Source organism: Heteronotia binoei, chromosome 3 (assembly GCF_032191835.1).
Source record: "Heteronotia binoei isolate CCM8104 ecotype False Entrance Well chromosome 3, APGP_CSIRO_Hbin_v1, whole genome shotgun sequence".
In the NCBI taxonomy this organism is placed as follows: Eukaryota; Metazoa; Chordata; class Lepidosauria; order Squamata; family Gekkonidae; genus Heteronotia; species Heteronotia binoei.
Window position 1 is genome coordinate 182,515,531 of NC_083225.1, and position 16,418 is coordinate 182,531,948.

At 46.7% G+C, this 16,418-nt stretch overlaps 1 protein-coding gene and 1 non-coding gene across 10 annotated transcripts in view; one reads left to right on the forward strand and one right to left on the reverse strand.

Annotated features, from left to right (window-relative positions):
* DLG2 (discs large MAGUK scaffold protein 2) overlaps nucleotides 1-16,418 on the forward strand; it is a 1,647,444-nt gene that overhangs the window by 240,757 nt on the left and 1,390,269 nt on the right. The window lies entirely within an intron of this gene.
* On the reverse strand, nucleotides 8,273-8,347 carry TRNAP-UGG (transfer RNA proline (anticodon UGG)). The gene has a single exon. It is a non-coding gene; the product is annotated as a tRNA-Pro (tRNA).

Genomic DNA, 16,418 nt, shown 5'->3' on the forward strand with positions numbered 1-16,418 from the left:
TCTTGTAAACCTCTATCATGTCACCCCGCAGTCGACGTTTCTCCAAGCTAAAGAGTCCCAAGCGTTTCAACCTTTCTTCATAGGGAAAGTGCTCCAGCCCTTTAATCATTCTAGTTGCCCTTCTCTGCACCTTCTCTAAAGCTATAATATCCTTTTTGAGGTGCGGCGACCAGAACTGCACACAGTACTCCAAATGAGACCGCACCATCGATTTATACAGGGGCATTATGATACTGGCTGATTTGTTTTCAATTCCCTTCCTAATAATTCCCAGCATGGCATTGGCCTTTTTTATTGCAAACGCACACTGTCTTGACACTTTCAGTGAGTTATCTATCATGACCCCAAGATCTCTCTCTTGATCAGTCTCTGCCAGTTCACACCCCATCAACTTGTATTTGTAGCTGGGATTCTTAGCCCCAATGTGCATTACTTTGCACTTGGCCACATTGAACCGCATCTGCCACGTTGACGCCCACTCACCCAGCCTCAACAGATCCCTTTGGAGTTCCTCACAATCCTCTCTGGTTCTCACCACCCTGAACAATTTAGTGTCATCCGCAAACTTGGCCACTTCACTGCTCACTCCGAACTCTAAATCATTTATGAACAAGTTAAAAAGCATGGGACCCAGTACCGAGCCCTGCGGCACCCCACTGCTTACCGTCCTCCACTGCGAAGACTGCCCATTTATACTCACTCTCTGCTTCCTATTACTCAGCCAGTTTTTGATCCACAAGAGGACCTGTCCTTTTACTCCATGATTCTCAAGCTTTCTAAGGAGCCTTTGATGAGGAACTTTATCAAAAGCTTTCTGGAAGTCAAGGTAAACAACATCTATCGGGTCTCCTTTGTCCACATGTTTGTTCACCCCCTCAAAGAAATGCAACAGGTTAGTGAGGCAAGATCTTCCCTTGCAGAACCCATGCTGAGTCTTCCTCAATAACCCGTGTTCATCAATGTGCCTACTCATTCTGTCCTTGATAATGGTTTCTACCAACTTTCCCGGTATTGAAGTCAGACTGACTGGCCTGTAGTTTCCCGGATCTCCTCTGGAACCTTTTTTAAAGATGGGGGTGACATTTGCTACCTTCCAGTCCTCAGGAATGGAGGCAGATTTCAATGAAAGATTACAGATTTTTGTTAGAAGATCCACAAGTTCAACTTTGAGTTCCTTCAGAACTCTCGGATGTATGCCATCCGGACCCGGTGACTTATTAGTTTTTAATTTGTCTATCAGTTGTAGGACCTCCTCATTTGTCACCTCAATCTGACTCAGGTCTTTCAACACCCCTTCCAAAATTAGTGGTTCTGGGGCGGGCAAAAAGTTCTCGTCTTCTACAGTGAAGACGGAGGCAAAAAATTCATTTAGCTTTTCAGCCATTTCCCTATCCTCCTTCAGTAATCCTTTTACCCCATGGTCATCCAAGGGCCCCACTGCCTCCCTGGCTGGTTTCCTACTTCTAATATATTTGAAGAAAGTTTTATTGTTGGTCTTTATGTTTTTTGCAATATGCTCCTCATAGTCCCTTTTTGCCTGCCTGATCACAGTCTTGCATTTGATTTGCCACAGCCTGTGTTCCCTTTTACTAATCTCACTTGGACTGGTTTTCCACCGCTTAAAGGAGTCCTTCTTACCTTTTACAGCTTCCATTACTTTATTTGTTAACCACGCAGGCCTTTTCTTATGCCTGTTTGTGCCTTTCCTAACTTGTGGTATGTATTTTATCTGAGCTTCTAGGATTATAGTTTTAAATAGCGTCCAAGCTTTCTCAAGGGTTTTGACCGTATGTACCTTTCCTTTCAGTTTCTTCCTCACATGCCTCCTCATCTCAGTGTATTTACCCCTTTTAAAGTTAAACGTGGTTGTGGTGGTCTTTTTGGACAACTCCCTATTTATACAAACGGTGAAATCAATAACATTATGGTCACTGCTCCCAAGCGGCGCAATCACTTTTACATCTCTCACCAAGTCTTGGGCATTACTTAGGACCAAATCCAGGATCGCCCCACCCCTGGTAGGTTCTGAGACCATCTGCTCCATAGCACAGTCATTGAGAGCATCAAGAAACTCAATCTCTTTCTCTCGACCAGAACACATATTGACCCAATCAATCTGCGGGTAGTTAAAATCACCTATTACAACACAGTTTTTACGTTTAGCCGCTATCTTTAAGCCTTCCATCATATTATAATCGTCCTCTCTCTTTTGATTTGGTGGGCGATAACAAACTCCCATAGTTAAATTTCCTTTTGGGCCCTCTATTTCAACCCAAAGCATTTCTAAAAGGGAATCTAATTCTCTGATCTCAGCCTTACTGGACCGTATATCCTCTCTGACATACAGAGCCACCCCACCTCCAACCCTTCCCTCCCTATCCTTCCGATATAGCTTATATCCAGGAATCACCGTGTCCCACTGATTCTCCTCATTCCACCAAGTTTCTGAAATTCCCACAATGTCTATGTTTTCTCCCAGCACTAAACATTCCAATTCACCAATTTTACTTTGAACACTTCTAGCATTTGCATACAAACATCTATAATTTCCCAGGCGAGCTAGGCCCGCCACCTTCCTCCTGCCGCCTCGAGACACTGGCAGACAGTCCATATTGTTTGTCACCTTCACAGTGGACAACTCCGGTCCGTTACCCGGTAGAAAAATAGCAGCTAACCCTTCATCTCTTTGAGACGAGTCCTCCCGAACCAGAGACATTTCATCTCCTGTCGGCTTTCCCCCAAGATTTAGTTTAAAAACTGCTCTGCCACCTTTTTGATTTTAAGCGCCAGCAGCCTGGTTCCATCCGGGGACAAGTGGAGACCGTCTCTTTTGTACAGCTCCCGCTTGTTCCAGAAAGCATCCCAGTGCCTAACAAACTTAAACCCTTCCTCCTTACACCATCGTCTCATCCACACATTGAGACTTCTAATTTGTGCCTGTCTCTCCTGCCCTGCACGTGGAACAGGTAGCACTTCCGAGAAGGCTACCTTGGAGGTCCTGGCCTTAAGTCTCCCGCCTAGCAGCCTAAATTTTTCCTCCAGGACCTCACGACTGCATTTCCCCACATCGTTGGTGCCAACATGCACCACGACCACAGGCTCCTCCCCAGCACTGTCTATCAGTCTATCTACTACACGCGTAATGTCCGCTACCTTCGCACCAGGCAGGCAAGTCACCATACGGTCAGTACGCGGTTTCGCCACCCGGCTGTCTACTTGCCTAATGATCGAATCACCAACTACCAATACCCCCCCTCTCCCCCTGCTCAGGGATGGTTCCTTGGCGCGAAAGGATTCCCGCTCACCGACCGAAGAAGAGGTCCCTTCTGAGGGCGCATTCCCCTTATCCTCAGCACGGTGCCCTGTTCCCTCTCGACCCTCACGCTCTCTGGCAGCAACGGGGCTGCTACGTTCAGAGCGGGGCTCATCTAATACGCCCCCGAGAGTCTTCCCCAAGTGCCTAACTGACCGTCTCTGCTTCTCCAGGGCAGTCACCTCGGCCTCAAGGGTACGAACTCGTTCCCTGAGGACCAGGAGCTCCTTGCATCGAGCACACACCCAAGACTTCTGTCCTTTGGGCAGATAGTCATACATGTGACACTCAGTGCAAAACACTGGAAAGCCCCCAACCCCCTGCTGGCATTCTATCTTCATTGTATATATATATATATATATTAAAATATACAGTCCTCTTTAAATGCTGTTTAAGTGGCTCCCCTTCTGGCGGGTCAACTTACCTAAACTTACCTTATTGGGAACTTACCTTATTTGGAGAACAAGGAAGCCAGGGATCTGGGTTCCTGCTCCTTAGAGAGCCCCTAGGCGAAGAGCCACAGGCCAAGAGCCCTTTAGCTCTCGCCCTTTGGCAAGGCGCAGCTTAAAATGCAAAGAGGTGGAGCAGGGCACTCCTCAGCAATCACTCTCAATCAGCAGCAATCACTCTCAATCTCTTTCACCCTTAAGGCAGTCAACCAAACAAAGAGCAGTCAACCAAACAAAGAGCAGTTCCCCAGCTATCACACCTTAGAATTTTAGGCAGCCCCACAAACCTTAGAATGTAGTCCTTCAAAACTCAGAAATTCTCAGCAATTTCTCCAGCTGTCTCAGCTATCAGAGCTGCTCTGCTCTGCTCCTCCCAGACCTCTGTGAGATGGGGCACCTTCTTTTGGGGCTCATAGAATTGGACCCCCTGGTCCTGAACTGAACTGAACTGAAGCAGATCCTGCAGATTAAAACTGAAGTAGATTACCTCAGTATTCTTTGGCAGCCATTTTGTGATGGTATGCATTCCCTATTCTCAAAATTTCAAGAAATGCCCATAGGCTTAACAAAATGCGGGGGGGGGGGGACACCCTGGTCTACAGCAGACAAGATGAAGAGGGAGGAAACGGTGATAAATCTTAGGCATTTTGACCTATTTTATTCTGCAGAGGTAAAAATCAGCAGGTCTCCTTCCGTTCTTCTCCCTCCCAAACTCAATCCTATTACTGCTGGTTTTCCTTTTTCTATGACATGTCAGGAGTGAAAAGTGGTCTAAAGGCCCCACCAGCGTGACTACCGCCAGGCCAGCCAGGGACACTCACCTGCTGCTGCCGCGGGAGACTGCGGATCGAGTGGAGTGTAGTGGCGCCAAGGAGGGCGCGACGGCGCCAACGCCACATCCCAACCTGAAAGGCCAAAGCCATGCCGCCACACCGCCCTAAGCAGCCCAGCCATGATCCCCTTCATGCACGCGCCACACGCCGCTACCACTCTGAGCGGAAGGGGAAGTGATTTCCCAGAAGCCCAGGGCGGACGGAGCTCTGCGCTGTGGGAGGAAGTCGCGCGACATCAGCAAGGAAGGCAAAGAGCGTTTCTTTCTTTTCTCTTCGTCACATGAACCTAAAAGATTCAAATGGTACGGCCTTCCATACCTCCCCCTCTTCCTGCTTCTGTTTTTTTGGGGAGCAGGGAAAGAGGCTAGGAAACCTGGGGTCCCCCGCCAGGGTGGGAGGGTTGGGAAGCCTAAGCCAGAGTCTGAGATTCTGAGAGAAGGGCAGGGTAGAGTCCAACCCACTGCACAATGCAGGAAACTCACAAATACCTCCCCGTAAATTCACTGGATCCTCATTGCTGTCAGATGGCCATCGAGCCTCTGTTTAAAAACTTCCAAGGAAGGAGAGCTTGGGTCAGCCAGAGCTCTGGCAGAGGTTGTCTTTGAAAGGGCAGCTGCTGTGAGAGCTCTCTTGGCCCCACCCACCTCACAGGGTGTCTGCTATGGGGGGAGAAGACATGGGAGACTGTAAGCCGCTCTGAGTCTCTGATTCAGAGAGAAGGGCGGGGTATAAATCTGCAATTCGTCTTCTTCTTCTTGGATGGGAGAGTACCGAGGAATTCCAGATTGTGGAGGGAAGCAAGGCCAACCTACCTCTCCTCGTCTCATGCTTTGTAAACCCCACCATGGGGTCGCCTTGAGTCTGTTTCTGTTTGGCAGAAGGGGAGGATGGCAGAAATCCGCTCGGTCCAACCCTTGCTCCTCTGGGTCTGACCTTATATGGATTATTGTTGTTATGTTTCTTTCATCTAATTGCTCTTACGTATTCCTCTTCCCCCTTTCCATTGCTCTGTGTTGTTTCTTCATAGATGATTTATCTGGCGGGAACTGTTATCCATAGAACGTAGTATCATTTGGAAGTGCTATATAAATAATAAATTGTAATCAATAATTTATTCAGACAGGCAGATCTGGACCTCAGTTATCCCCCATTTCTCCCATTACTTCTCTCCCCAAAGAGTTCCTGCTCTCCATTATGACACAACATGATTGCAAACATTAGAAATGGTTGTGTCAAATCCACTTCTTGGTGTGGTGAAACAATGGGACATGGTTTTAAGGGTTGTGGCCAAGGTGGGAGGTGCTAGTTATCCACTTTGTAACTTACTTTATAGTACCCATGTATCTATTTCTCAAGCGGGTCGCCTGTCTGCGGATACCTAAATCTGCAGATGGGGGCCACACTTACCCAAAACAGATTTTTTTCCCTGCAAACTTGAGTGACCCCCCGCCCCCCCAGCTTGCAAAACAATCTGACATCTTTAAAAGTTCATTTCCCTCAAAGAAAAATAGCATTCTCTACACAAGTGCAAAGAATGCAATAGATTGAAGAAGAAGATGATATTGGATTTATATCCCGCCCTCCACTCCAATGAGTCTCAGAGCGGCTCACAATCTCCTTTCCCTCCCTCCCCCGCATCAGACACCCTTTGAGGTGGGTGGGGCTGGAGAGGGCTCTCACAGCAGCTGCCCTTTCAAGGACAACCTCTGCCAGAGCTGTGGCCGACCCAAGGTCATTCCAGCAGGTGCAAGTGGAGGAGTGGGGAATCAAACTCGGTTCTCCCAGATAAGAGTCTGCACGCTTAACCACTACACCAAACTGGCTCAAATTAAATCAAAAGAGTTTCTGACTCAAGATTAGGAAGAACTTCCTGACCATTAGAGCGATTTCTCAGTGGAACAGGAGGTGGTGAGCTCTCCTTCCTTGGAAGTTTTTAAACAGAGGCTAGATGGCCATCTGACAGCAATGAGGATCCTGTGAATTTAGGGGGAGGTATTTGTGAGTTTCCTGCATTGTGCAGTGGGTTGGATTAGATGACCCTGGAGGTCCCTTCCAACTCTATGAGTCTATGATTCCAGCAGTAGTTGGAAAGAGCCTAGGAGCTTTTCCTGATATTTCTCCCCAACAGCCTTCAGCTGAATACTCAACCATTATGCAAGGCATAATACAGTGTAGCCAACCATTACTGAGAGTATAAAGTCCTCCCAGGGTAGGGTTGCCAAGTCCAATTCAAGAAATATCTGGGGACTTTGGGGGTGGAGCCAGGATACTTTGGGGGTGGAGCCAGGAGACATTGGGGCAGAGCCAGGAACAAGGGTGTGATAAGCATAATTGAACTCCAAGGGAGTTCTGCTCATCACATTTAAAGGGACCGCACACCTTTTTAAATGTCTTCCTTCCATAGGAAATAATGAAGGATAGGGGCACCTTCTTTTGGGGCTCATAGAATGGGACCCCCTGGTCCAATCGTTTTGAAACTTGGGGAATACTTTGGGGAGAGGCACTAGATACTATACTGAAAATTTGGTGCCTCTACCTCAAAAAACAGCTCCCCCAGAGCCCCCGAAACCTCCAGATCAATTCCCCATTATACCCTATGAGAATCAATCTCCACATAGAGAATAATGCTCAGCAGATGTCCCCCACCCCGTTTCTGGCAACTCTGAAGGGGGATTGGCCTCTCTACTCACGAGTTGCTGCCAACTTCTTCAAAGTAACACAGACACACCATCCCAAGAGGAAGCCTTTCAATCAGAGACTGAAGCCTCCGGAGGTAGAAATGCTTCCCCCCCTCCCCCGCCGGCCAGCTGACTGGGGGTGGGAAGCAGCCTGGGAAAGCAGAAGAGCCCCTGCTGGGATCTGGGGATTGGCAAGCCTATCCCAGGGCCTCTTTTTTTTTGGTGGCAGGAGTCCTTTGCATATTAGGCCGCACACCCCTGATGTAACCAATCCTCCTGGAGCTTACAGGAGAACCTGTACTAAGAACCCTGTAAACTCTTAGAAGATTGGCTACATCAGGGATGTGCGGCCTAATATGCAAAGGAATTCCTGCCACAAAAAAAGCCCTTCCTCCCATCCCTCAGATAGGGTTGCACAGCTATTCACTTCTCTCCAAGCCCCTGAAAAGAAGGTTAATCCAGCCAGTGTCTAAGTAATATAAAATCCTTTGATAAATGTAAACTAAGGGTCAGTGCTCAAGTGTGGTGATTTTTTCCTGGGTAACCATCTCATGGAGGAGATGGATGACGGTTTGATTGATTGGAATGATTTTTGTCACCTCTCACAGCAAAAATAATGCAATAAAAACCATATAACCATTAAAACAAGCATAAAAACCAAGTCATCAAAAATGCCCTGATCATTAAAAGCAGGGGAAAAAAAATCAGACTAGAGCAGAAAGTAATACCACTTAAAATAATAAATAGCTTATTTTAAAGCAGGGTTTAAAAAGAGGCAAGGTTTTGGCCTGGCACATTAAAAATAAAGAGTTGGGTAGGTATCAGAAACAAGAAGGGCATTCCACAGGCAAGATGCCACCATATGAACATATGAAGCTGCCTTATACTGAATCAGATCTTTGGTCCATCAAAGTCAGTATTGTCTACTCAGACTGGCAGCGGCTCTCCAGGGTCTTAAGCTGAGGTTTTTCACGCCTACTTGCCTGGACCCTTTTGAGTTGGAGATGCCGGGGATTGAACCTGGGACCTTCTGCTTCCAAAGCAGATGCTCTACCACTGAGCCACCATCCCTCCCCATTGCAAAAGCCCTTTCTCTGGTCATCTTGCCTCTGTAGGCAAGAGGACAGGAAGGAGCTTGTGAGGAGGCTAGGCTGTATGCGTGTGGTCTTTGAATCCCTGAATGTTTCAAAAAGCATCATCAAGACAAGGATTTGCACCGTTTAGGCATTAAGAATAGTCTTGTTATCAACAATAAGAGTGTATCAACAGGGGAACAAGAATCAAATAAACCAAAAGCATGTTGGCTTCACACACGACATTTCAAAACGGGTCTTACGAGTGTTTTAAAGTAATCTGGAATGGCACATTGAACATTCTCTGCAGTGTTTACACACCAGCTGGAAGCCAGTAGAGAAGGGACATACAGGAAGGATCAATTAGGTCAGTTCTCTACGGCCCGATTCATGCTTAGAATGTGACGTTAATTCCTTCTTGCAGGAATGGTAGCATGTAGTACAGAAATTGAACTAATTAGCACCAAAGTTAGTGAGGGGCTATATTCAGCATTAGTTAGCGGAACGCTAAAAAATATGCTTCAGTGTACCTTGAGGACAATCAAGAGAATCCACTGATTTAATAGTTACTGTGATTGTCTAGTACTAGGTATGTTTATCAGAACGTAAGAGAAGCCATGTTGGATCATGCCAGTGGCCCACCCGGTCTAGCATTCTGTGTCACACAATGGCCAAAACCCAGGTGCCCTCAGGAGCTCCACCCGCAGGGCCAGAACTCCAGAAGCGCTCCCCCATTGCCCCCCAAGCACCAAGAATAAAGAGCATCACTGTCCAGACATAGACTGATTTCGCACTCACCCTATGCTACTCTGATGTTCCTCTTTTCAGTGCAACGCCCTCCCGATTTCCCACTATCTGCCCCGGGGCTTCATCTTGCGTTGCGGTTTTTGCGCAGTAGACAGAAACTGCTAAAAACCAGTTTCTGTTTACTGTGAAAAAACTGCGATGCAAGATGAAGCCCCGGGGCAGATAGTGGGAAATCGGGAGGATGCCATGCTGAAAAGAGGAATGTCAGAGCGGCACAGGGTAAGTGGGAAATCAGTCATACTTTGTGACTAATAGTTTTTTTTAATTATTTTTATTTATTTATTTATTTGAGATTTATATCCCGCCCTTCCCACCAGGTGGCTCAGGGCGGCTTACAACATAGTGTAATAGTGACTGATGGACCTATGCTCAATATGTTTATCTAATCCCTTCTTGAAGCTGTCTATGCTTGTAGTCACCGCTACCTCCTGTGGTAGTGAATTCCATGTGCTAATCGCTTTTTAGGTGAAGAAGTGCTTCCTTCTGTCTATTCTAAACTTACTTCTCATTAATTCCATTGAATACCCATGAGTTTTTGTATTGTGAGAAAGGGAGGGGAAAAAATAGTTCTTTCTCTCTCGTGCATAGATTTGTACACAGGGGTGGAATTCTAGCAGGAGCTCCTTTGCATATTAGGCCACACCTCCCTGATGTAGCCAATCCTCCAAGAGCTTACAAAAAAGAGCCTTGTAAGCTCTTGGAGCATTGGCTACATCAGGAGTGTGTGGCCTAATATGCAAAGCAGCTCCTGCTAGAATTCCACCGCTGTTTGTACACCTCTGTTATGTCATCCCTCATTTTTCCAAGCAAAAGAGTCCAAACCTCTTAACCTTTCTTCATAGGAAAGATGTTCCATCCCCTTAATAATTTTAGTTTCCCCTTTTCTGCACTTTTTCCAATGCTATAATAATGCTAGAATATCATAGAGCAGCATTGTCATACTCACCATGAAATTAGTGTATTTGATGAAACCAAATTGCTAACTGAAGGAAATACTCGCCTCCCTAGCTGTTTGTATTGTCTCAGTGTTGGATAGTTCAGTGGCCTTTTAACCCCATGGCAGCTGCTTCCCGGTGCCCTTTGTATCCTTCTTTGCCTTCACTGCCCTCAGCCGCCCATGCCGAATAAAAATCATCCCCCCCGCCCCCCCCCACACTTTTGTTCATGGGTGTCCGTGATGCCATTGCTTCAAGCATAGTGTGTGAACTGATTGCCAAATTCACATGGATTTAATCCAGTTGCCTTAAGTCAAACATGCGGCCCGGTGGCCGAATCAGGCCCCGGAGGGCTCGTATGAGGCCCGCAAGCAATTGGATGTCATCTGCTTCCTCCTTCCTCTCTCTTGCTTTCTTCCTTCTGCATCACAGCTTGCTTTGCCAGGTTTGCTCAATCGCACAGGAGCTACAGAGCAAAGCCACTATTTTCTCCATTGGCTGAGACTCCTCCCTTGGGGAAGAAGGGGCAAGGAGTGTTGAAAGCTTGCTTTGTCAGGCTCTCGCAATCACATAGCAGAGCTACTGAACCAAGCCTCTCTTCCTTCTATTAACTGAGGCTCCTCCTCCTCCTGGCCCCTTGGGGAAGGAAGGACAGAGCCAGAGCTTCCTTTGCCCAGTTCCCTGGATCACACGGGAGAGAAACAAAGAAAGCACCTTTAAGACTAAGAACTGCAAATGTTTTAAGCATGTTTTGTTTTAAACTCTTTAAAAAATCTTTGTGTCCTTTATAAAGCTTATATCTCTGCTACCTGGCATTACATTTTATGACGCACACGGCTCAGCCCTGCAAGGCTGATGTCAGATCCAGCCCTCATAACAAATGAGTTTGACATCCTTGCCTTAAGGGGCATTGAGGGCAGATGAGGCCAAGGCAAGTGAAGGCAGTGAAGAGCAAATGTAGTGTTGAAAGCAGTAATAGTACAGTTGGGTTTACAACGAGTGCTCAAAACTGTTAGAAATGGGGGATGCTTTTTGAAGCTTGTGAAAATGAACATAAGACCATGTGGCTCAGTTCTGACTTTAAACCTCATCAAAGGCTCCTTAGAAAGCTTGAGAGTCATGGAGTAAAAGGACAGGTCCTCTTGTGGATCAAAAACTGGCTGCTTAATAGGAAGCAGAGAGTGAGTATAAATGGGCAGTCTTCGCAGTGGAGGACGGTAAGCAGTGGGGTGCCGCAGGGCTCGGTACTGGGTCCCATGCTCTTTAACTTGTTCAAAAATGATTTGGAGTTGGGAGTGAGCAGTGAAGTGGCCAAGTTTGCAGATGACACTAAATTGTTCAGGGTGGTGAGAACCAGAGAGGATTGTGAGACACTCCAAAGGGATCTGTTGAGGCTGGGTGAGTGGGCGTCAACATGGCAGATGCAGTTCAGTGTGGCCAAGTGCAAAGTAATGCACATTGGGGCCAAGAATCCCAGCTACAAATACAAGTTGATGGGGTGTGAACTGGCAGAGACTGACCAAGAGAAACATCTTGGGGTCATGGTAGATAACTCACTGAAAATGTCAAGACAGTGTGCTATTGCAATAAAAAAGGCCAATGCCATGCTGGGAATTATTAGGAAGGGAACTGAAAACAGATCAGCCAGTATCATAATGCCCCTGTATAAATCGATGGTGTGGTCTCATTTGGAGTACTGTGTGCAGTTCTGGTCGCCGCACCTCAAAAAGGATATTATAGCATTGGAGAAAGTCCAGAAAAGGGCAACTAAAATGATTAAAGGGCTGGAACACTTTCCCTATGAAGAAAGGTTGAAATGCTTGGGACTCTTTAGCTTGGAGAAACGTCGCCTGTGGGGTGACATGATAGAGGTTTACAAGATAATGCATGGGATGGAGAAAGTAAAGAAAGAGGTACTTTTCTCCCTTTCTCACAATACAAGAACTCGTGGGCATTAGATGAAATTGCTGAGCAGACAGGTTAAAACGGATAAAAGGAAGTACTTCTTCACCCAAAGGGTGATTAACATGTGGAATTCACTGCCACAGGAGGTGGTGGCGGCCACAAGCATGACCACCTTCAAGAGGGGTTTAGATAAAAATATGGAGCAGAGGTCCATGAGTGGCTATTAGCCACAGTGTGTGTGTGTGTGTGTATATATAAAAAAATTTTGGCCACTGTGTGACACAGAGTGTTGGACTAGATGGCCTGATCCAACATGGCTTCTCTTATGTTCTTATGTAAACCTGAAACGATGTGAACTGCTTTGAGTCCCATAGCTGAAAAGAAAAAGTGGTGTATAGCTATTTTATATAACTAAATAAACTTTTACTTGCTCAGGTAAAGTTTTGTTACAGTTGTTGCTAGTTTTCAAGTTTGGGGGCTCTGCAATTATGAATGCAAATACACAAAGAGTATGATGTTCCCCTGAAAATTTTTTAAGGAACCTCATGAGAATGATGCAGAGCAAATCTATATGAATTTCATATGGAACATTTTGTAATTATATCTTGTCAAAAGCCCATTTTTCTTCTCTCCTTTATACCTCAAAAATATGGTAATTGCCCCTTTTCCCCCTTGCAGTTAATTTTAAATTTCTGAAGGAATTAAGCCCGCTAAATCTCTTCGTTCCCCTCCCCATTGGTCTCTATGGCAGCAGCAAGAATAGAATTACTTTGATCTCCATTTCTAAGTGGCATCTCGTTTCTTCCAAGCATTGACCTTGTTTAGTGCGAATGAGATTTCCGATAAAATTCCATTAACTTATCGTTCGTTGATCTTGGAGAGATTTCTGGAGGGGGCGCCGCCGTAGCTCTGAAAAGACAAAAGGTGATTTGTTTTAGAGAAATCAATGGAAAGCGCCATAAACTATGGGAGAAAATCGGCAATTAACTGCTTGGTCAGACCCCATTAGGGCTTTAATACTGCTTGGAATTGGAGCACCGCATCTTTCTAGTCTGGAAATGAGAAAGCAGTGTATAAACATTCTGGAGTCGGTCCCTGAATTTAATGAGAGCGCTGCTGTTGTGGTTGTTGTGTCTTGTTTACTGAGTAGGGCTCTAGGTCTACATAAAGGCAAAGATAAAGGTAGTCCCCTGCGCAAGCACCGTGTCGTTACCAACCCATGGGGTGAAGTCACGTCATGACGTTTTCTTGGCAGACTTTTTTACGGGGTGGTTTGCCGTTGCCTTCCCCAGTCATCTACACTTCCCCCCCGGCAAGCTGGGTCCTCATTTTATCGACCTCGGAAGGATGGAAGGCTGAGTCAACCTTGAGCCGGCTACCTGAAACCAGCTTCCGCCGGAATCAAACTCAGGTCATGAGCAGAGCTTGAATTGCAGTACTGCAGCTTACCATTCTTTGCCGTGGGGCTCTTCCTGAGTAGCGCTCTAGCTCTTCATACCATAAAAACGTAGCTGGATTCAGGTGGTGCTTTACAGCGGCAGATATGGTCTTTTGTTTTGAACTTGCAAAAAGCTCTGGATTAGAGTTCGCTGCTTTAAAAGAAGAAGAAGATATTGGACTTATATCCTGCCCTATATTCTGAATCTCAGAGTGGTCACAATCTCCTTTATCTTCCCCCCCCCCCACACACACACAACAGACACCCTGTGAGGTAGGTGGGGCTTTTACAGCAGCTGCCTTTTTAAGGACAACTCCTACGAGAGCTATGACTGGCCCAAGGCCATTCCAGCAGCTGCAAGTGGAGGAGTGGGGAATCAAACCCGGTTCTCCCAGATAAGAGTCTGCGCACTTAACCACTACGCCAAACTGGTGTTTGGACACCACTCGTGCACCTGAAAGCTGCTGCTCAATTGGAAGATGAGGAAAGAGTGAGTTCCCCCATCTGTTCCTTCACTTTTCATCCGGCCCTCTTATCACATCTGCTTTGTGACACCTGGAATCTTTGGGGAGGGGCTGCGGCTCAGTGGTTGAACATCTGCTCGGCAAGCCAGGGACCCCAGGTTCACTCCCTGGGGACTCCTGTTAAAGGATCGAGTAGCAGAAGAGCTGAAAGACATTTCTCTGAGATCCTGGAAAGCTGCTGCCAGTCTGAGTAGACAATATGGACCGTAATGGACCAAGAGTCTGATTCTGTATAAGGCAGCTTCGTGTGTGATAAACTGGAAGAGACTGAGACCGATTTCCCCACTAGCCTTACACTGCTAAGGGGAGGGACGGGGGCTCAGTGGTAGAGCATCTGCTTGGTAAGCAGAAGGTCCCAGGTTCAGTCCTCGGCATCTCCAACTAAAAAGGGTCCAGGCAAATAAGAGTGAAAAACCTCAGCTTGAGACCCTGGAGAGCCGCTGCCAGTCTGAGAAGACAATACTGACTTTGATGGACCCAGGGTCTGATCCAGTAGAAGGCAGCTTCATGTGTGTTCATGTGCTCTCACGCTCCTCTTCTCTGTGGGGGTTTGGTTGGATTTCACACTCTCTGCCCCAGGGCTGAACTCGCTCCACCTTTTTCGACAGCAAACGGAAACTGGTTTGTAGAGGATCTTGTTTGCTGTGCGAAAGAGGCAGAGCGAGTTCAGCCCCGGGGCAGATAGTGTGAAATCCGACGGAAGCCCCACAGAGAAGAGGAGCGTGAGAGCGGTGTAAGGCTAGTGGGGAATCGGTCTGAATCAAGTTAGAGTCCAGAGGCACCTTTAAGACCAACAAAGTTTTATTCAAGGTGCCACTAGACTCTAACTTTGTTCTATTGCTTTGGATCAGCACGGATCCCCACTTTGATCTATCTGTAAGAGACTGAAAGCACAGATCTTCCAAGCTTTTAAAATGTAAATTCCAGAAGCTCATGGCCCCAATCTAGTTCTAGACCACGGATGGCCAAACTGGGGCTCGGGAGACGCACGTAGCTCTTGCACACATATTGTGTGACTCTCGAAGCCCCTATCACCCCATCAGCCGGCTTGGAGAAGGCATTTCTCTCTTTAAATCACTTCTCCAAGCCAAACCAGCCAGTGGCTTGGAGAATGCATTTAAAGTTAAGAACATAAGAACACAAGAGAAGCCATGTTGGATCAGGCCAGTGGCCCATCCAGTCCAACACTCTGTGTCACATAAGAACACAAGAGAAGCCATGTTGGATCAGGCCAGTGGCCCATCCAGTTCAACACTCTGCATCACATAAGAACATAAGAGAAGCCCTGTTGGATCAGGCCAGTGGCCTATCCAGTCCAACACTCTGTGTCACACAGTGGCCAATACACACACACACACACACACACACTGGCTAATAGCCACTGATGCGCCTCTGCTCCATATTTTTATCTAACCCCCTCTTGAAGCTGGCTATGCTTGTAGCTGCCGCCACCTCCTGTGGCAGTGAATTCCACATGTTAATCACCCTTTGGGTGAAGAAGTACTTCCTTCTTTCCATTTTAACCTGACTGCTCAGCAATTTCATTGAATGCCCACGAGTTCTTGTATTGTGAGAAAGGGAGAAAAGGACTTCTTTCTCTAAAAAAGTTGCTTTCTTTCCACCTCTCCCCCTTTTTCCTTCACCCATCTATTTTCCTTCCTTCCTTCTCTCCCCTCTCCCCCCTGCCTCCCTCCTCTGACGTTCATGTCTTGTGGCTCTCAAACATCAGATATTTATTCTATGTGGCTCTTACGTTAAGCAGATTTAGCTACCCCTGATCTAGACAATGGGGAGAAGGGGAGAGGGCTTTAGAGCCTTCTATCCTGCCTGATTTTGCTTATTGAAATGGCACTCCCTGTGATGCTTAAGACCTAACAGAGAGATGGGGAAGGGGAATCCATCTCTGTCTGTTTTCTTCCCTTTGAGGACTAATAACAGCCCAGGTAAAAAACACTCGGATGAAATAGTTAACCCCCTTTCTCCACACATGCAGCCCCCATCTGAACTGGGTCCTTAAATACTTTTTAAAATTCTGGGAGGACTTGCTCCCAAACCTGCCGAGTAGTTCATTTGTATTTATTCATTCGAAACGTTTCTCTCCTGACTTATCTCCTTGGACTCGAGGCCGTTCACCACACAACGGCAAGCAGGCTGTAAGGACAGAGATTAAAAACAGGCCAAATAAATAAAATCCAAACACAGGAGGAGATTTTACTTTACCCAGCGAGCGATTAAAATGTGGGATTCGCTGCCAGAGGATGTAGGGATGGCACAGGACTATACAGCTTGAAAAAGTGGATTAGATAGATTTATAGAGGATTAAGTATCAATGGCTACTAGCTGTGGTGACTGAGAGGAACCTCCCCATTCAGAGGGACTAATCCCCTGAATCCCAGAGCCAGGAGGCAACATCAGGGAAGACCTTTGCCTCTGCACCTGTTTCTGGCCCTCCAGAGGAACTGG